Source organism: Lissotriton vulgaris, chromosome 5 (genome assembly GCF_964263255.1).
Source record: "Lissotriton vulgaris chromosome 5, aLisVul1.2, whole genome shotgun sequence".
Classification (NCBI taxonomy): Eukaryota; Metazoa; Chordata; class Amphibia; order Caudata; family Salamandridae; genus Lissotriton; species Lissotriton vulgaris.
In genome coordinates, this window is record NC_141693.1 from 1,562,351,379 (window position 1) to 1,562,371,449 (window position 20,071).

The following is a 20,071-nucleotide window of genomic DNA, read 5'->3' on the forward strand; positions in this document are numbered from 1 at the left end:
TGAAGCGGCCATCTTTTGCACTAGTACTAACCTTGCCATGTATTTCTACAGGTAAAATTAAGGAGGGGGGCCACGTCCCGTCCTCGATCATCCTCGGACGGCCTTAGACGGTCCCGCCCTTGTCCCGGGCTTCACCCGGCGCGTGCGTCCCGCGAAGCGTGGGCCGCGAGCCGTTAAGTAGGGCATGTGGTCGGGGCTATGGGGAGCAGGTGAGCAAAGTCCTCAGCCTCCTGGGCTTAGTAGTTCTTCAATATCCCCCTTAATGTGCCAGCACCAACTGTCCACGGCTTCGAGCGGCACTATTTCAAATGTGCCAGGTTATGCCGCATAATTTGCCTTTTATTGCCACATCATTTACTCACCCCACATAATTTAGCCCTCTCCTGACACATAATTGCAGTGGCCCTGATGTTAGGGTTATCAATGGCAGTGATTTGTTTCCTCTTTATATTTTACATGCTTTACTTAATCTTGCATTCCCCTAGAGTGGTAGCTATTTCCAGCAAGTGTGTTTCTGTATTTCATCTCACAGCATATTACTCTTGGATGCTATGCCCTTTGTACTGCGTTGCCTCCAGGTGTTTACAACAGGCTACAGTTGAGCACCTTGGAGTTGAGGCTGCAGGCAGTACAACTTTCACACTGTGCCTGTCTGTGGATAAAAAAGGTGTTCAGATGACTTGATCATTCAAAATGTGGCCTCTCTACAGAGCACAAAGAGCAATGGTCCTGCATTCCAGTTGTGATTCTATGCAAATGTGTTTGCTACTTATTGTTCAAAACAACAAGGGGCAAGGAAAATATTTTATTGTTGTTACTCATTTAGCTTAAATAGCTAACAACCATTGATAAAACCTAGTCGCGGCCGGCATGAGTCGTGGGTGTGGGGATCATGGGGGGTTGGTTTAATTTTATTAAGAAAAAAAAAACTTAGCCAGCCCGATCCAATTCCACATCATTGCTGCTTAGGGGCCTCACATGTTCCTATTCAGCCCGGGGCCAAACATCTCCTAGGACCGGCCCTGGCTAAACTGATACATGTCAGATGTCCCTGGTGCTCATTCTGCTCTAGGTAGTGTCCCTGGCATCCCTCCTGGGGGATGTGTCCTTAACAGAGCTCTGTAGATGAGAGGCTTCCTCAGTCAGGGGCGGCCTTAGGCATGTGCAAGCTGTGCACCTGCATAGGGCCACCAAACCCTAGGGGCCACCACGCCAATATATATCCTTAATATAATAATCCTCTGAGGATGGATAAATATTTGTGTGGCGGCCCCTGGCAGGGATTAGGCGGCCTTCGGTTCTGTTCCACTTCCAAACACCCTGATCCCACCTTCCCCTCTTCACTGGCCTCCGCGTTTTGCCCTGCCTGGACCCCCTCTTATAGGCACCCTACCTACGCTCCCTGCCCAGGGCCACCATGAGCCTAGATGCGCCCCTGCCTCAGTACTGTCTTGAAAGCATCCTTGCTTGGATTTCGGTGCCGATGCCAACTCGCAGGAGGGGCAGAAGTCCTTAAAAAGATGGGTGAGCACCTTGCATGGACTTGCTGCCTTGCTTCTTTCTGGGTAGTGTTCACTAGTCTCTTATAAACGCATGAAACTGGGCAGGATCCCTGGCCGAGGAGGAAAAGGTTTTTACATGTAACAAAAGTTCTCCAGTAAGGATATATTCTCTTCATACTCATATGTGATATAACACCAAATCATTTTAATCCAGAATCCAGGCAAGTAGTTGTAAAATTATTCAGAGTTGATGAATCTGGGATCGAAACCCTCAATGGGGAACTCGTCCTACATGTAAGCAATATTCCCGTAATATTATTCAGTAAGAAGGTACCTGTCCTCCGGGCATCAGAGGATTTTAAGACTGAGTTGGTTTTACCAGGTTGGGGTGTGAACCTATGCCTTCAGTTCGTATCTAGGTATCATAAGACTCATGTCACCAAGGGCCACTGTTTCAATCCAGGGCTTTTCTATTGCAAATCAATGTTTCGAATGTGCTAGATCAATAATCAACTGGCTAGCCACGACTACTCCAGGTTGTGAAAAAATAAAAAAGACTAAAGAACAGTTTCCTCTGTTGCTTTGGCCAACTGGTAAACCCAATTCTCTGCAGCAGATAATGAACCCACTCAGCAGTTTCACAACTATTGTATTTGCAGATGAAGACGTTGCGCTCAATGATTATTAAACCGATGTGTATAATGTCCTTTCTCATCAAAGACTTCGAGTCCACTCTGAGATTTTACTCTGAAAACTGTTTTAATTGCTTCAGGAGATTCATAATTTTTTTAACTGGAAATGATTTACTCACTTGGGAGAGATGAATTCCCAATTCTGTAGAGCGAGTTTAAGCCGCCCTCGGCTGCAGCTCACAGGTGGACGCGTCCCCGGGCTATTCTTGCACGTCCTGTACGTTCTCCGAAGAGGCCCATCCTGTTTGGCTCCAAAGGATGCCTTGAGCCCAGGAGAACAATGGCGCGCTCATCGCCATAAGACATCTCCTGCTGTTCTTTGGCCACCGGCCACGTCCCGCGCCACGGAGCCAAGGCCGATAGCAGTCCCAGCCCTGCAGAAGAGCCCAGAGCAGCGAACCTCGACTCACTCTCAAGCGGAGCCCAGAACGGACCCAGGTCAAGGGGGCCAACCACTGCAGAACAGAAGGCGGAGGAAAGGAGGCCTCGATCAGCTCTCGGGAGGGACCCAGAACAGGTACGAGGGCCGAGTTGTCCCCACAGAAGCTGGTGGTGTCAGTGTGGCAGCCGGAAGTCGACCTCAACTCGGTGCTCCTGACATGAGAGGAGGCGCCCTGGAGGGACATCAGGTGTTCAGGTATGCAAGCTGCGAAGAAGTGACGTCTCACAGTGAGTACTCGATATAAGACATCCCGTGACATAACATATCATAACATTCCCCTCCCTAAAGTTACCAGATCTATCATTGACAGCCTTTGGTCCAGGTCCTCTGTGGTACAAACCACACATGACAACGGGTCCGAAACATGCGGGAGACTCCCGATTTTTAAAGCCAAACGGCTTTGTTTTAGAAGTCTCCCTCCTGAAATGGGCTTGGCTTCAATGAGAGTCCACAGGTAAACTACAGTCCCCCGCTCTGATTTGTTTTTCAGAGGCTTCCTCTTTGTAAATGGGCGCTGGCACATGTCCCACTGGGCTCTCCAGGGGGCAGGGGCAGAGCAGGCGGAACTGGCAGGGGAAGATTCCGGAGACATGACTAATGGCTTTTACAAACTAATTGACTGGAATTACTGGGGTTTTAAGGGTTTTTGCAAAGAATTTCAACTGCAGATCAGGGTAGGGTGGACTCATAGAACAGAACAATCACCATTTGATTTCAGTGAATGGAAGGATAATTTAGTAAATTGATTTTTCACCATGAGATCCATACAAATAACCAGTTGTAGAGCTCAGCCACCACCGCTTTAGTGTACTCACATTTCCTACTTTCTGTAAAAGTAATCGAAGAGAAATCTGTAACACCATGACTCACGATTTGGGACACTCAATATTGTCTAGGTTCTCCCGTCACTATCCCTGGAGGGCTAGTTACCTCACTTCCACTTTCTTGCGAAGCGCACTCATTCATATAGGACACAACTCTGCGGCTGGGGCAATCCTAAGCACTCCACTGTGCCCCAGATAAGGAAACTGGGGTGCAGAGAGGTTATTATTCATGAAGCGCTCAGCAGATGCACTGTACAAAAAATTTGAAAACAATGTAAAATAACTGTGGCATTCACAGGTCAACAGTCATGAGTCAATCATGATGAACTGTTAGGCCTTCGTTTTCCAACGCCCACGGCTTAGCCACCAGACCACCTCTCTTTCCTGGGTTCTCCTTCTCCTCTCATAGGTTTGGCTTTGGGTGTGTATTATGCACCATTCATGTGCCAAATAGTTTTGCAAATATTAGAATAAGACACAGTAGATGTTGCAAGTGACTCAAGCGTCCAGAAGTATGGTCCAGGAATGAGATCTAGCTTCCAACAACATTCCAAAGGCATCTTTTGTTTTAATTGGTTTTCCATTAGAATGAACTCCAGTCTGTGCAGAAACCAATCGCCTCAAAGCTACCTGATGACGATTATGCAGTGGTCACAGTCCCATCCATCCCTTATTTGTTCCAGCCGCTAAGTTAGTCTATTTTGACGCGGACAGATTTCTTAAGGACATCTATGTTAGTATTTTAAGGTTGAACCAGTGCTTCACTCCGCTGCCTTTTGGCTAGGTTCATACTATACAAATAAAATCTGCATACACACATGCATACATAGTTACCACTAAAACGTGATTAGTTTGACATTGGACTCTACAAAGCTGAAGGCACGAGCTCATAAAACGTGCTAAGGGAATAGGAGTGGAGGGCTAAGAGTTGGGGGTCGAGTTCAGTAAAGGAGGGAGATAAAGAAATGATAAAAGCAAAGAAGAAAGTAAAATCAGTGCTGGAGAGAGAATGGCAAGTTAGAAAAAAGAATGTGTGAAAAAGAAAGAATTGTAGTAGCTAGAAACCAGGAGAGGAGAAATGGGAGAAGGAAGACAGAGTGGAAATAATGAAAGGCACAAATGAGAATTATGAAAGGACGAAAGGCAAAGTAAAAGGAATGGTGCATGAAAAGAAGAAAGAAAGTGCAAGGATGGATGGCTAAAAGGATGGATAGAAGGGTGAAAGCATCAGTTGGTGAAAGGATGGAAGATAGTGGGAAAGGACTGATGGAGGGATGGATATGCAGATGGAAAGAGGAATAGAAGAGTGAAAGGATGAATGGCTGGAAGAGTGCAAGGATGACAGACCCTTGATACGTCAAGTTAATGGTCATTGGATGGCAGTCAGGCTGGACAAATAGAAAGGTGAAAAGGCGGATGGATGAGTAAAAGGTTTGCCAACTTTATGAACAGATGGATGGTCAGAATAATGAAAGGATGGATGGAAGGATTTAAAGGTGAACGGCTGATGGATGGGTGGGAGGAGGGCAGTATGGATAGACAGATGAGTGGATGTAATGGTGAAGGGAACTATTATAGGAAGGGCCAGGCTTACTTTCTTTGCTCACTCAGTCATTACAGGTTTTGTTCAAAGGGGGGTGGGGTAGTATAATTTCGTGGCTACTCCTTTGCTCATACATACATACATACATACATACATACATACATGCATGCATACATACATACATACATACATACATACATACATACATACATACATACATACATACATTAGAAGTCATGGGGGAAAGTGCTAGTAGCAATAATGTCTGGTTCTAGCCTTCTTAGCAACTTAGCTGAAATCTTCATGTTGTTATCTGTACTTACAATGAATTTGATGTAGAATTTGTGACGATTTTTGGTGACATTCCACTTCCAACTCAAGGAGCTGCCTTTTGTGCACCCTCTCTTCATTGGTCAGACTTTGCCCACCAAAGGTTTTGCAGCTTTATCTTCTCCTTGATGAGTAAAGATTCCAGTGCTTGAAAGATCTCATCTTTATCGGAAGGTAGGCTGAATACCAGAACTGGCGCACTTTGTAACTTATTGGTCAGGGTAAAAAAGGCCCATACACAACCTGCTGTCCACCATGGTCCTAAAAGCATTCATTTCTGGGAGTACAGTTTTGCTAGTGGACTATTGTTCTGTTTGAGTTTTTTCGGGTTATGGGTGCATATTAGTCAGCTTGGTAAAATGCCTGCAGATTTTCGCCAATCCGAGGAGGTCATTAGTAATTGTTGCAGAACTCTAGATAACCTTGCAGCCCTTTTCCACATGAACTTCTGTTCCTCTCACAGAGAGGATGTGATTGATATATTTGATGCTTGAGCGGCAGAATGAGCTCTTGTCCAGATGGAGCATAAACCCCTGCATATTCTTGCAGTCAAGTCATTCTACTCAATTATGCTTCTGGTAATCATGATATTCAAAAGGCTCAGGTTCATGGCGCTCACTGGTCTTAGGTTTGTAGCTAGGACATTGCTGAAGGTCCTGATAAACCTTGAGGCCTACTGGAAGTGGTCAACTGGAAGCTTCTCCTCATCGTCCTTTCATACGGAGACCAATTGGAAAAAAATCACTGCTCAGGTCTTTTAAGGGGCTCCCGACAAGACTACATAGTGCATCTTAAACACAGGACGGTGTACCAGTCTGGCATTACGGTGCAGTAGTCATTGCACATCCTGACATTGTTCTTAGTCTTTAGGGCCACTAATATTGTCAAAACATAATGGCTTTGCCAGTATTACTGCATGATGTGCACTGTCCTCAAATCCTCTGAATGCTTCTGCTTTTCTTCCAAGTCTGTAAGGTTTTAATGCTTATATTGGAGATCTGGATGAAGGCTGTCCTTTTAACCAGTTTTCCAAGGAATGATCCATTGGGCTTTGCCCTGTGGTTGTTTAGGTCTGCTCGATTAATGTTGATTGTATTAAGAAGTGGATATCTTAAGGTCTAAGGGAAACAGACTTGTTGTTAACGAATTGTTGATTATGTTTATTGCAGATATTTAACTAGATATTAGTAACTCCTTGAAGGTTTGTTGAGAGCATGGACCCAGTGTGTTCAAGCTGGTCCACTGGCCTACGTAGGTCACAGAATTCCAAACAAAGGAGTTGCATGAAAGGTGCAAGGATGGGGTATTTTTCCTTTGTGGATAATTTTCTTTGGTTTAGAATAAGATCTTGATGTATTGATGATCAAAAAAGAGTTCTAGTGTCTTGTCAATGGGTTGCAAAAGTCATATGATTGCAGAATTGTGGACTGATAATATTTTGTACATTGCTCAGTGGGGCATTTGAGGTTAACAAGCCTCCTTGAGTTCTTGTTGATTTTGTGATTATGTATTCATAGATCCTATACAGTCTCTGGGGCGGGGGGTGTTTTACCTAGTGGGCTTCTTGAGCTGTTCCATTGACATAGAGGAGAGATTAGAGAGTATAGAGTTTTTTTTCTTCTTCAGTTCATCATCTATCCACATCGTCGTTAGTTCTGCACAAGCTAAACAAAAACAACCCAACCACGTAAATACAGTTCAGGTAATCTGAGTTTATCCTTTGAATGCAAATAATAGTTCCAGGATACTTATCTACAAGTATTTAGTGTAAGGTCATGAAAAGTTTGTAATGTTAGAGTATAAAGGGTTGCCCCATGTCCGAAGTATTGAATGGGGAGGGAGAGATCACATTTAGGCCAACAGTGCACAGGTTCTGGTGCATTAATTGAGTGTAGACCTTTGATGCGGCCCCTTTTCAAATACGTTTTGAATGCTAGCTTTGTTGAATCAATTTTGCAGGCTTTATCATGGAGAACTGCTAACAGTTTCTCCGTGGTGAGGATATTTCAGACTTCGTTCCACCAGAGGTGCAGGGAGGGGACTGTTTGTTGTTTACAAATCTGTGCCAGATGCATTCTGGCAGGACCCAAGAGGTGTGATCAGAGGCGTAGCGAGAGCTTGTGTCGCCCGGGTCTATCCTTCAGATTGCCGCCCCCTGGGGGGGGGAGAGGGAAAGGACGGTGAGCACCTGAAAGAGGTCAGAGAGACACGTAGTATCGCCGCTAGTAGTTACCTCGATCATGCAAGTTACATGCACATATATGACACGGCCCAGGGCTAGACAGCCCGTCCCCAAAACAGTGCCGCCTAGGACAGACCACCCCCACTTAGCTGCGCTGATGAAGGAAAAGCAGAAGGAAACCCAAAACTTATATCAGTTCTACCTACCCTGTTTGTGACATCTCACTCATAACATCAGCTTGTACAGGACCCATGTATCCTATCTGCCCCGTCTATGACCTCAGCAATGTCTGCAGACCGGTCCACCACACTGGGTTTGATCCAGCGACGGCTCGTGGAGGGAGTTATGGTGGGGCAGGAGGGTGGGGAGGGGGAGGGGCAGGGTGGAGGTTGCTAAAAACCGACATATGGATAATTGCAGGTAAGTAAACAATGTAATTAATAAAACGAATTTCGTAGCTCGCACTGCATTGCATTTTGCGATGCACGGCACACTACGAAATTCGTTTTATTAATTAAATTGTTTACTTACCTGCAATTATCCATATGCCGGTTTTTAGCAACCTCCACCCTGCCCCTCCCCCTCCCCACCCTCCTGCCCCACCGTAACTCCCTCCACGAGCCGTCGCTGGTTTGATCACAATTCTCCTGGCAGCACCTTCAGTATACTACAGGTGAGTCCAATGCACCTGATAACTAGACTAACTTGAGTTCTGCAGATGGGGCAGTACCAGGCCAGATGAAAAGAAGGGGCAAGAGGGTTGGGAGGGGCAGTAAGTTAAAAACAAAGCTGGAAGGACAAAATATATTTATTCTGTCCCAAGTTTCGATTGTCTTCACCTTCAGGTAACAGCATATAAAATAAAGGCACACTGTATGTTTAAAGATAAATCCAAGTTAAAGTAATCGGTAGGAAATACATTTGTTTGCATTATGATATTTAATTGATTAATTCCGTTACTACAGATGTGTGTAACCAGACAGTAACGGAATAGATTCCTGGTGATGGTGGTGCGGAAGGAGTGGTGGTTAACGACTTCTGTATTTAAAGTGCTACGATGTCCCAGCCTATGACTTAAAGCACAATGAATATGCAACTCATTATTTTAACACCGTATAAAATGTTTTTGAAGTGTCACATTTCGCGGTGGAATGTCTTTCATAAGTCTGCATCAATGGAAATGTCACATTAGCAATGCACATACTTGGCAGCTATGATATTACCACCTGCGCTACCTCACACAAATGAAACCTGCCAGTAGATGAAACTCCCATCTCTCTCCAGCAGGTAAATTAATCACAAGAGTTTACTTGACACTGTGTGTTGCCCGAAAACTGCTCAATATACAAGAAACATTGTAGTACTTTTAACACCTCTGTAATGCTACAATACTCCGATTCCAAAGCAAAAGTTCAGTTACTGAAGAGAAGAGTATTTTGAAGTGCAGGCCCATTTAAAACACTGCCCCTGTGACTGTTCCGGTTTGTCACTGTGTCCAAAGCCAGAGCCTGCAACCCACTCCCTCTACACATAACAGAGAAATCACCATAGCTGCCAAGGTTTCAGATGGCTATGTGTGACGTTTCATAATTTCAGTGAAATTATGAGTGACGTTTCACTGACAATGAGTGACATCCTTCACGAGAGTAACATTAAGTAATGAAAATAAGGGAAACACGCTGGGGTTGAATAAAAAAATGCAACATAAATGAGTAGAATTGTTTTTTTCCAAAAGCTAACTTGACTCCAACCGTAATAAAAATCATTAACCCCAAGAGGTCTGCGCCCACCCCTCCCCCGGTTAGGGAACCTCTATCTGCCCAAGGCACAGATCACACCATGAGCCCCACATGCTGTCAGAGCTACACTAGGCTCTTCTGACTTAAGTGACACATTGTGGCTCAGAAACCCCGAGCAGCCTAACACGACTTTAGTGCGGCTGTATGTGGAGTGGCACGTCTCGTAAAAACGAGGGATTCAACAGACACAGGCTGTGAGTGACTGCAAAACTACATCTTGTAACAGAGCAGGCAGCTGAAGATAATCATGACTGCGCACTAGGCGCTGCTAGTTGAAAAGGCAAGCACATCTTTAATTTTATGAGAAACTAGCAGAGTGAGAGATACCATTACTTCACTCTATGCACTGACTCGAGATGTGCGGCAAGTTGCAGGGCTTTCAAGTGACCTGGCTTGAAAAGGTGCAGCACGTGCTGCCTCGCAATGTCTGACTTCATGTAAAAGTAGAACCTTACTGTAATAACACAGACAGGCAGCACTGGATGAAGTTAACCAATATGTCCCACAACCCTCTGGATGCGATGTTCACTCCCGGCATACCCTACACAATCTGATAAATTAAACAGCGATTTCCTTGGACACACACCTCACAAAAATACAAGGCCATGTAAAATAGAACGGAATACAATGCATTGCATTTAATATAGAGTAGACAGGACTTCATATCCCAGAATGCACCTTGCATCTCTCATAGAGCGTAAATATGTTCAGAAGCCTGAGCTAGTATCACACACAAGACCGGAAATGACAAGTCACGACCTGACACCAAATACTACATGACGTGTGAACTCTCCTTTTCTTCGAGCCACATAATTGTTACACCTCCTCTGGCTGTTAGGGACCGCCCTGCTTTGGTCAACTAAGCTCTTTTTCTGAAGTTGTATATGGAAAGGCGGAGGCTTCAGACGGACACAAAGCACAGGGAAGCTTCAGGAGGCTTGAGAATCCTCCTAACATGGCCACTAAAGGGGCGCAGATGCAGAGAAAGGGCGAGGTCTAGCTGCGGGGGCTTGGAGGAATTCCAGTGGCTCGAGATGTCCACACTTCAGTCAGACTCTGTGCTTTAAGTCCAAGCTGCTTCATACAATCGAGGGACCAGTGGAGAGGTAAACTGAGTCCTAGTGAAAAGCACTAATAAATGTGTGTGGAAAGTGGGGGTGATGAAAGCTCCAAGCCATGGTGTGGAATAAATATGTTCTAGAGCAAGGAGACTTCTTTCAAGTCATGAAAATAATAATTTCCGAAACAAGCATCCCCTAACTGGGTCCACCATATTCACGGGCAGCTCCGCGCATCACCAACGCACCGTGGCTGTGTGTTCTTCGGCACCAGTGTCACCGAGTGCATCAGGCGGGCGGTAGTCGGTCTCCCACACCAGGCAAGCAGCCCCAGTCCAGCCCGAGAGACTGAAGGGATCTGATGCCCACACTCCGCTAGAACTGCAGCATGGCCGAGTGCCCAAGGTACCCAAGAAGATGGACCGCATCTAATCAAACAGATGACCCGGGTGCTGGCCTCGCCCTCTGGCCTGCCAGGCGACAAGCATAGGCCAGGGCAGGACTTTCTGCTTGTTTTTGCCAACACTCTGGGCAGCGCAGCCATAGCTGCCACGGTTTCAGATTACGATGTGTGACATTTTCAGAATTTCAGTGTAATTATGAGTGACATTTCAACGTCTATGAGTGACACTTTTTCAAGCGCAAAACCAAGCAATGAAGGTGAGGGAAACATATAAATACCACCTATTTGAGCAACCATAAACTCTTATGATCATTTTAAAACTTCAGCAAAGCACCAGCAATGGAGGAGCTTGACATTAGGGTTTTAACTAAGTTGGCTGAAAGAAGGGGGGGTCTCTTAAAGGGGCATGCATAGATTATGTAATTAAGGGTATGGCTTAAACACAAACTATATTCCTCCACTGGCAGCACTTTGAAGGAACAATTACTTCTAAACTATTTTATTGACAGCTTATATAACACTCCACAACTGAGCAGGAAATGTACATGGTGCAATCACAACAGAAGGCCTACTTTTCAAGAAATGCTTAGAAATTCTTGGATTGTTCTGGTGGCAAAAAGGTTACCTCTTAACTACCATGGTCTGCAACTCTTCCTTATGAAAATGAGAGAATGAATGAACATGTCAAGTTCACGGGAGCTTTAAAGTGATTCCTATCTACCCCTTTTTACTCAGCTGGGACACCAGCTGGAAACGATAGCGCTGCCGCTCTAGCAAATCCCTTTTGACATTAAAGAACAATTTACTACCAAGACAGAACAAGCATTTGCAATGCAATAGGTCTCGCATTTGCGAATTTTTAAGCCATTGGCATTGTAAATGACTATGCCTTTTATTTATGCTTTCAAAACCAACACATAGATAAAAGGTTTGTCATTTACAATGCTAGTAGCTCAAAGTCTCCCAAATGCGAGACCTATTGCATTGCAAATGCTTGTTTTTAAATGTAGCCCGTTTTCCTTTAGGGAAAATGGGCTGCATTACAATTTTTTTTAAAAACTACTTTATTTAAAAGCAGTGCCTCATATGGAGGTTTGCTGAGCCCAGCAGGCCACCATACCTGGACGGGCAAGCCATTCCTAATGGGGTCGCAAATTGCGAGTGCCTCATTAATATGCAGGAGGCATGCAATTTGCGACCCCATTAGGAATCGCTAAATGGCATTTAGCGACTCGCAATTGAGCGCAATTTGCGAGTCGCTAAATGACATGCTCGTACATCTAGCCCTTTATTATCATATTCAGGATGCACAAATAAAACAACTATAAATGAGGCAGAGAGAGTTAGTTACACAGAGATTTAGCTAAAGAATATTCACTTACTATTACATTTATATTTGGTAGGGGAACCTTAATGAGAAGTTGCTTAAAATATATTTTTGTCTTTAAGATATCCAATACGTCCTGCATACATACTTGATTGAAAGATGAAACGGATCCAAGAGATGGAGTCTAATGTCTCTTGCTTCTCTCTTATTCTACTCCACTTCCCCGACTTCTACTACTGAACCTTATATTTCTGTATATGAAGTTGATTGTGTGGGTGGTCGGAGACCGAAAAGTGCATCTCTCCCGTCAGATTCCGAGCACAAAGGTTAGTGCCTCCTGACACTGTCATGACGTAGCGCTGGTGGAGAATAGCCAGCAACTTTGTAAGTGATGATGACCCAAACCACGACAGGAAACTGGCATCAGGACAAAGAGTTATGTCTAGCTGGAACAAAATGCAAACTACAACTGACAGCCGCATTAAAACTGGTAAAATGTCTCATTAGGTTAATTAATTAGTCAGTCAGCCAAGATACTTTTTCGGCACTAATGAGACATAAAAGCCACAGCAAGAAGACAAACACAGAATACATCATAAAATTAGAGACATTTGTTAAAAACAAATATTAAAAACATCAGTATGATAGGAAGAACGTTCAATGATTAGATCGTACCTTTACAGCAGTTAAGATGTGATTTAAAACAGCATAAATAACAGTTTAATTTCCCAACCATTGCAAATAAGTAAAGGCCGCAGCATGAGATCTGGTTTGTTGTACTTGTAATATTGGGGGAAGGAACCGTCTTCTTTGTGCAGTATTGAATATGCAAAAAAGAGGATAGTGTTTTGTTCTGCTGGGACTTTACAATGACAGCGAGGGAAGGCTAGCAAGTGTATGGTTTGTGTATGGTTTGGAGACGAAACCTTGTCAGGACATCTCTCGTCTCTGTCCATAGGCTTTGTGCTTTTTGATCAAAAGGCGCTTTAGTTTTGAATAAATTCGTGTTTGAGACGAAGTTCATGGGCTTGGACCCTGTCGGGAGGGGCTAAAACGTCAATTCTTGGATGCTGAAATACCACTAGAAGCAATGTTTATGAGATGGAGTATAGTAACAATGTGCCGATTTGCAAAACCTTCGGAGTAAGCAAATCCAAAAAGGGCAAAAAGGGCACCATGCAATATGCGACCGTGTTCCACGCTAGAATCTGCCTGTACTTGTACCCGGAGATGCCACTTAATTATGGTGTAATTCCCGACAAGAGTGCACATTTTCACTCGGACTCAGGAGACATTTAGGCAGGTTTCTGGAGTGTTAAAGAAGCTTCCCGCGCATATGGGATCCATAAACGTTGTTAATGCATTTGCCAAGTTACACTGTAGTGTTAAATGTGTATCAGGAGCAAGTGGTGCAGTATGTGTAAGAAAGCACATAGACACCCCATTTTACAGTAGTGTGTGAGGGGTGAGAAATACTAAAGAAGGATAAAGGTTTTCCATGTGAAGAAAAAAGCAAAAGCAATATTTTGCTCTAGAAGAATTAGAGAAAACAGGTGTGTGGAACAAGATGAGAAAAGTGGTAAGGGCTCCTACAGAAGACACGCCACTTCGGTGAGTAAGGTATATGGCTGTAAATGCTCATGGTGCAAGAGTGTGCATCTATGCAAACATATACAAGTTCACTTTGTATGTGAAGGGTAAAAGAGAAGCTTCCCTTGAAGCAATTCAACTGACACGCACACGGATCTGACTGAACTAGCCCCACAGTCACTACAGATCTCCCCGCTGTGAAATAAGGGCTTCTTGGCACCCGTGTATTTGGACAAATCTGATCAAACATTAGGCTTCCGGGTTAAGCTGGCAAGCACGCCTCTCTCCCGCTCACGAGACGGTGTATACAGCACAGGCCCAGGCAGTGTCTGTTTACGTTTCTGGTTTGTTACACTCAAGTGCCTGGGAAAACTTTTCAGGGCATACGTTGGTGGAGTTTGTCCGCTTGAATTCCAGGAAGGCTTTAAAATATTAAGCATGTCTGCTCCTTACTGTGCTCCCTCTGTGAACCTACTGCGCACATGCGCGAGACGAGCGTCTCCATCGTGAGCGGTGGTGGCTCGAGACCACGTATCCTCAACATGGATGACCAGTACCATGACGGCAATGATCACACTTTTTTTGCTGATGCTTTCTGTATCTGCAAACTCGCATTTGTGTTCTTTTTGCCGATGTGCAATAGCATTGATTAAAGGAATTGCAAAGCTGAACAAGAGCAAACACGTGTGCTTCTCGTGAGCAGGCATGCACTGAAGCCTCAATGCACACATTCATGTACACACCTCCCTTTCACTCACCTTTTAACTGGCTGGGAGCCAGCACAGTCTGCAGAGTTCACTCGAGATGAGAGCCAGAGCTCTTAGGTAAACAAGTCAGCCTGGAGCAGAACAGCCTTGGAAGAGATGCGGGAGGGGAGGAGCGTGACGCCGTGAGCATGCACGTTGCCGTTCCCTGCGGCTCGTGCCAGTGGGGGCGCCTGCAGTCTTCGCCTTAGAAGCGCATTCACAGACCGGAGTATGCTTGTGCACCGGTCTGTACCACTTGGGGGAGTCAACACAACAACAATAAGGCTCGCTGGCGGCAGCGCTTCGCGCTGCAACACCAGACGAGCCCTAAAAACAGGGGGAGGGGGGGATTTTTATAGGGCTCAGTCTATTAATGTACTAGCCAACAAAACGTTACCAATCAGAGGGGTCAGGTGACATTTATCTCACTCACTCTAGGTGTTCAGTACTCAACTTATCACTAGCTTAGATCAGACCTTAGTTAGTTTTAAAATATGTGCTAATGTAGAGGTGCAGAATTGAAATATTAAAACTGTGTACTTTTAAAAAACATGAAACACTATCCAGGGTATAGCGTGGAAAAGACTGACTGACAGAAGTCAATGTCCCCAAATAAATTATAAAGGCTGCCGCAACGGGCCAGTGCCGCGTGGCCGCCGCCCTCCAAATAGTGCCGCCTGGGGAAGACCGGCCCCGCCCCCCCTAGCTACGCCAGTGGTTGTGATATTAGTTTGCCTATTTGGGTGGTGAGTGGAACAATACTATTCTCTCCAGTTTCACACAGGAGCAGGTAATTCATATTCATTTAATGTTGGATAAGATTTCATTCCAGTAGACTTGGACATATATGCATGACCATCACATGTGGAAAAAGGTTCCCCTTTGTCTTTCCAGCAAAGCGTGGTGCCTCCACTTATAGCGTGTATGCGGGTAGGGGATAAGTACTTGCCGGCTAGTCATTTATAAGCATTTTCTTTGTGCTGGACACATGCGCTTTGACATATTTTTAGCCAGGTATTCTAAAGAATCTCAGTTCCTAGGCCCCTTTCCCAGTACTGAACATACTTATGTTTAGGTTTTGTAAATATGATATGATATAGCCCGTTGACGCTATATTATGGATTTGCGGGCTTGTTTATTAGGAAACAGGTTTTCTAAAGGCGTTCTATCCCTACAAGCTGACAGGGTAACCCTTTGTGAGGTTGCCCAGTGAAGTAGTTGTACTATCTGTAAGTAGTACGCTTCGTCCACACCCTATTCAACCCATGATGAGCTCCTCCTCGCTTGTGATGAGTGTTCCCACGAAAATAGGTTTTCTTAATAATGAGGTATTGTGATTATATCAGGCTCCAAATCTTTGATCAGAAAGCTCTGGGGGAACACTGGGTTATGTGTCATTGCTGTCATGGGCAAGGATAATGTTCTGTGTTCTCTGATGCCAGTATTCAAATAAGATTATGGAGGAAGTAAGTAAGGTGTCGATTTTGCATCACACTTTGTTATATGTGTGCCCACTGCTTAAGTTTGATATGTTGGTCCCAATCCATGGATGTGTGGACTTGGGCTGCTTAAACATAGGTTTTGATGTTAGGAAATCCCAGTCTCCTTTCCGCAGCAGGCACGTGGAACCCGAGGATCTCAGTTTGCTCCACACAAACAATAAAAATTATTTCTGGTTATGATCTATGATTGAACTGTGTTATCTTTGTCGGAAGAGTTTGGAGGACATAGGAAAAGATGGGTCAGAAATCCATCTTAAAGCTCGTCATTCGTCCCAACCAAGGTATTTATAGCTTCCCCATCTCTAAGAAGAGTCTTTAGTACAGGTGGGATTTTTGCCCTATGGCGATGGGATGATTTTTTTTGGCAGTAAATGCCTAAATATTTTGGGCCTCATTTATGAAAAGTGACGCATTGCTGGGCAAAAACAGCAAGGCGCCACTTTTCATAGTGCCATCCTTACAACACCATGGATGAGCCGTGTTTACAATACACCTTGTGCAAGCAGAATGGATACCCCCATCAATAGGGTATTCCTTCTTGCTTCAGACAGGCAGAAGTCTCTTTAAATTCTCTGCATCTAGTTAGGTTATGAAAGGAGATATCTTGAAAGAGAGTCAGCGTGTCACCCCTGAATACCAGTAGTTCTTGCTGTCGAGTTGCCAACATAATTGCCTCCTTTTTCTTGAAAATGTGGATTCTTGAGAGTACGTGGAGGGCCAAATTTCCTTTTTGCATTTCTCCTTGATCCGTTTTCATTGTCATCTAGTTTGTTAATCAGTTTTTGATGTACCTCTAAAGTAGACATCGTCTGGGAAATCTTGTTAGAATTAAGGGCTAATTCAGTTTCAACTTGATCTAAGCATGTTTCGGTTCTTTGGATGTGATTATCCTGGTCTGAAATCTTTTTGCAGATGTCCTGCTTCCAGGATGGAACCTCTTTACAGAAATCTTTAAGAAGTGCCAGAATATTTTCCTTCATAGCTGTTGCTTGCACTGCACTACGTTGCTGGATTTGGAAGGACCTGGGACTTCCGTGAAGCCCCTTTGTCTATGCTTTGTTGATGCAAAATTTTGCAAATGCTGGTTGATTTAGCCAACTTCGTTTGGAGTGGTGCTCTGGAGAGGTGCAACATTCTGGCTGTGCCCCCTCCTTGGAGGTTTTGAGAGGGATACATGTGTTGAATTCTTTGTGTAGCCAATTATACAGCTGTTTTATATTGATTAGATAGTCCATTGCCTATATGTTATAGAAGACAGAACTGGCGTGAAAATAGGTTTTGATGGGATGCTATGAGTGAAAGAAAGAAAACAATGGCCACTTCATGAGATGGGCACACTTCTTTTGATCATAACCTTTTCTGGATGGATGCAGATTACATGTAATGTGTGTATTGCTCAGTGTCTTAGTCCGGAAATATGTTTGCAGATGGCAGACATTGTTAATTTCCAGACATGTTTTGATGCTTCTTGGCTGAAGCAATCTAGTTTTGTAAAACAAAATTTTCAGGTCTCCAAGGATGTACAGGATAATATTTTTGGTTGATATTTCTAACAAGGCATCTAGCAGGGTGTCTCTGAAAGCTCCATTGCTTGTCAGTTGTCTATAATTTGTATATTGGTGGATATCTCACTGATAGAGACTCTCAAACAGTCATAGATCCTCAATTTATTTTGAAGCTTACTGAGCAACAGTAGAGAAAGCAGGCGCAGTGTTAGACTTTTGAGAGGGTCAGATTTATAATTTCCACTCTAACATAAGCAAAAGTAGGAAAGGGTTTGTACCTCGAAGGGGTTAGGTTTACTATCATCTCCCCAATGTAAGCAAGAGTAAGGAAAGTGTTGGACTTTGAAGGGGTTCGACCTACTATTCCCACTCTAACCCAAGCAACATTAGAAAAAGTATTGGACTTGCAACTGTCACATTTAGTATTCAAACTCCAACCTAAGCACAAGTAGGGGCTCCAATCTACGCCACAGAAGAAATAGTATTGTACTTTAGAGGGGTGGACTCAGAATTACTGTTCCCACTTCTTATTTCTTTAAAAAAACAAATTTAAATAGGGTCCAAAAAATTATAACATACATAAAAGAATAAATGCATTATTAAATAGAACATACAAATTATATATTTCAACTTAAAAAGTTAAATCTAAACACAATCTAAAAAATATTTTAAAATTAAAACACTTCCCTCCTTATCACCCTAAAAAACAAACACCGGCAAACAATACAAACTAATAAAAAATAAATAATATTATAAAAATGAAATATGACTAACAATAAATAATTATTAAATTATAGCATTACAAGTCAAACAAATAATATATATAAAATAAACTAACACAATTTAATCATGAAAAAAATGGACAGCCAATTACAGATGTTTTAAAATCAACAAATCATTAAAATAACAATTAATCAATTAAATAATGTGCATAATTAATTATCATTAAAAATTAAATACACAAAAATTATTATATAAATAAAAAATATACATTTTTAAAAACTTCCCACCCTAGTACCCTACAAACCCAACATTAATCCACTACTAAATTATCAAGTTCTAATTACATTTAAAAAAATAAGGCTCATATGAAAACTTACAAACTATACCAAAACAAATTAGACACAAATATTATTATGATACTAATAATTTATAGTACTGAAATTGGTAAAATATATGAACTAATTAAAAACAATAATTGATACAGGCTATTTGCAGCTATATTTAAAATTTGCAGCTATATTTAAAAAAAACATTAAATAGCTAAAAAGACTAGTCACACCTGCTATATTCTGTCCCTCAATATTTATGATATTGGAATATTTGTGACCACAATAACTTTTATACAGTATTTTGTCAGAATACCACACTACACTATCCCTTATATCACAAGCCAACAAATAAAGCTTTCGCATGATGAGATGCCTTTGAAGAATCTACTCATATTCTAGTATTGTCTCATCTTCACTACTCTAGTGCTCTCTATCTTGGAGCACTCCAACTAATATCGTAGAAACTACAAAGAGTACAGGGAATTCAAAACACAGCTCACCAGGCAGCTCCTCAACTAATCAATGCAAATCCGCATCACATCTGTGTTTTGGCCAACAGCCAGAAGATTCACCTTTAAGGCATCGAGCAATCCATGGTTCTAGACCACTTTTGGTTCAACACAAGCTCACTCTTACTGCCAATTAAGACCTTTGGTCTGCCCTGTTTCGATGGCTCCAGCAGAGTATCATTCTCTGTCCAGACAGCCAAACTCCGGAATCGATTGCTGCATAAATAAGGTGAATTCCACAGTTATCACAGACCCTGTGTCATAAGAAAACCTTGAGGAGCAGCCTGCAAGAAATAGTGAAGGGAGCACTACTACACCCAACACTACTGTACCCACACCCTGCCAGTCTCCATCCACCCTGTAGAAGTACTTCACCGTTGTCATCAGCATTCACATGTCAGCAGGAGTTTCAGCCATAACTTTAGCAGGGAAAACACCTTAATATTGGTGAACACCATACTCTGCATTAGTTTGCATTGTAGCACATGTTTATATTGATTCAGAGGTAGTCCTCATTAGTGCTATTCTCCAAAGGGCAGGGTGCAGTGTTTTTAAAAAGTGGACATGTCTTTTCACTTTACATGCCCTGGTAGTGATAAACTCTTGAATTTTGTTTCTGTACTGCAAGGCATACCTCTCTTATAGGATAAGATTGGGTTAATGTATTGCCTTTATTAAGTGATAACTTTCAGTTGGGAGCAGCTAGGAATGTTGAGGTTGGTGTCTAACTAATGGTAATTTAAACCCCTCTTTAATGGCAAAATTAGATTTTAAGTCACAGTGCTGAAAATGCCACATTTTCTTTCCTAACCATTTGGTGCCTGCAGCCGGCACCCTGGGTCACATTACTAGCTGTAGCTGGCAGTTGTCAGTGTGGATTGCTCCCGGACAGTGAGACATAGGCGCAATGGGTTTTGGCAGGATGGACCATCTTTGTCTTGATGAGGGAGGGAAGCTGTAACCTACCACTCACAAAGCAATTGACATTAGTTTTTTGTGACCCTAGAAAACTAGAGCCAGGGCATGGAGGTAGGAAATTCCAAACACCTCTGGGGCTGGAAACCT

At 43.2% G+C, this 20,071-nt stretch overlaps 1 protein-coding gene across 2 annotated transcripts in view; it reads left to right on the top strand.

The window, feature by feature from the left end:
• Positions 1 to 2,602: 2,602 nt before the first annotated feature.
• The window catches only part of LOC147715161 (immunoglobulin superfamily member 1-like), a 235,359-nt gene continuing 217,890 nt past the window's right edge, over positions 2,603 to 20,071 (top strand). The window contains exon 1 of one of the 2 annotated variants that reach the window (XM_086923635.1): positions 2,603 to 2,831. The gene's annotated coding sequence lies outside the window, so the exon portion shown is untranslated. The remainder of the gene's footprint in view (positions 2,832 to 20,071) is intronic. The other variant, XM_086923634.1, reaches the window with a different exon arrangement.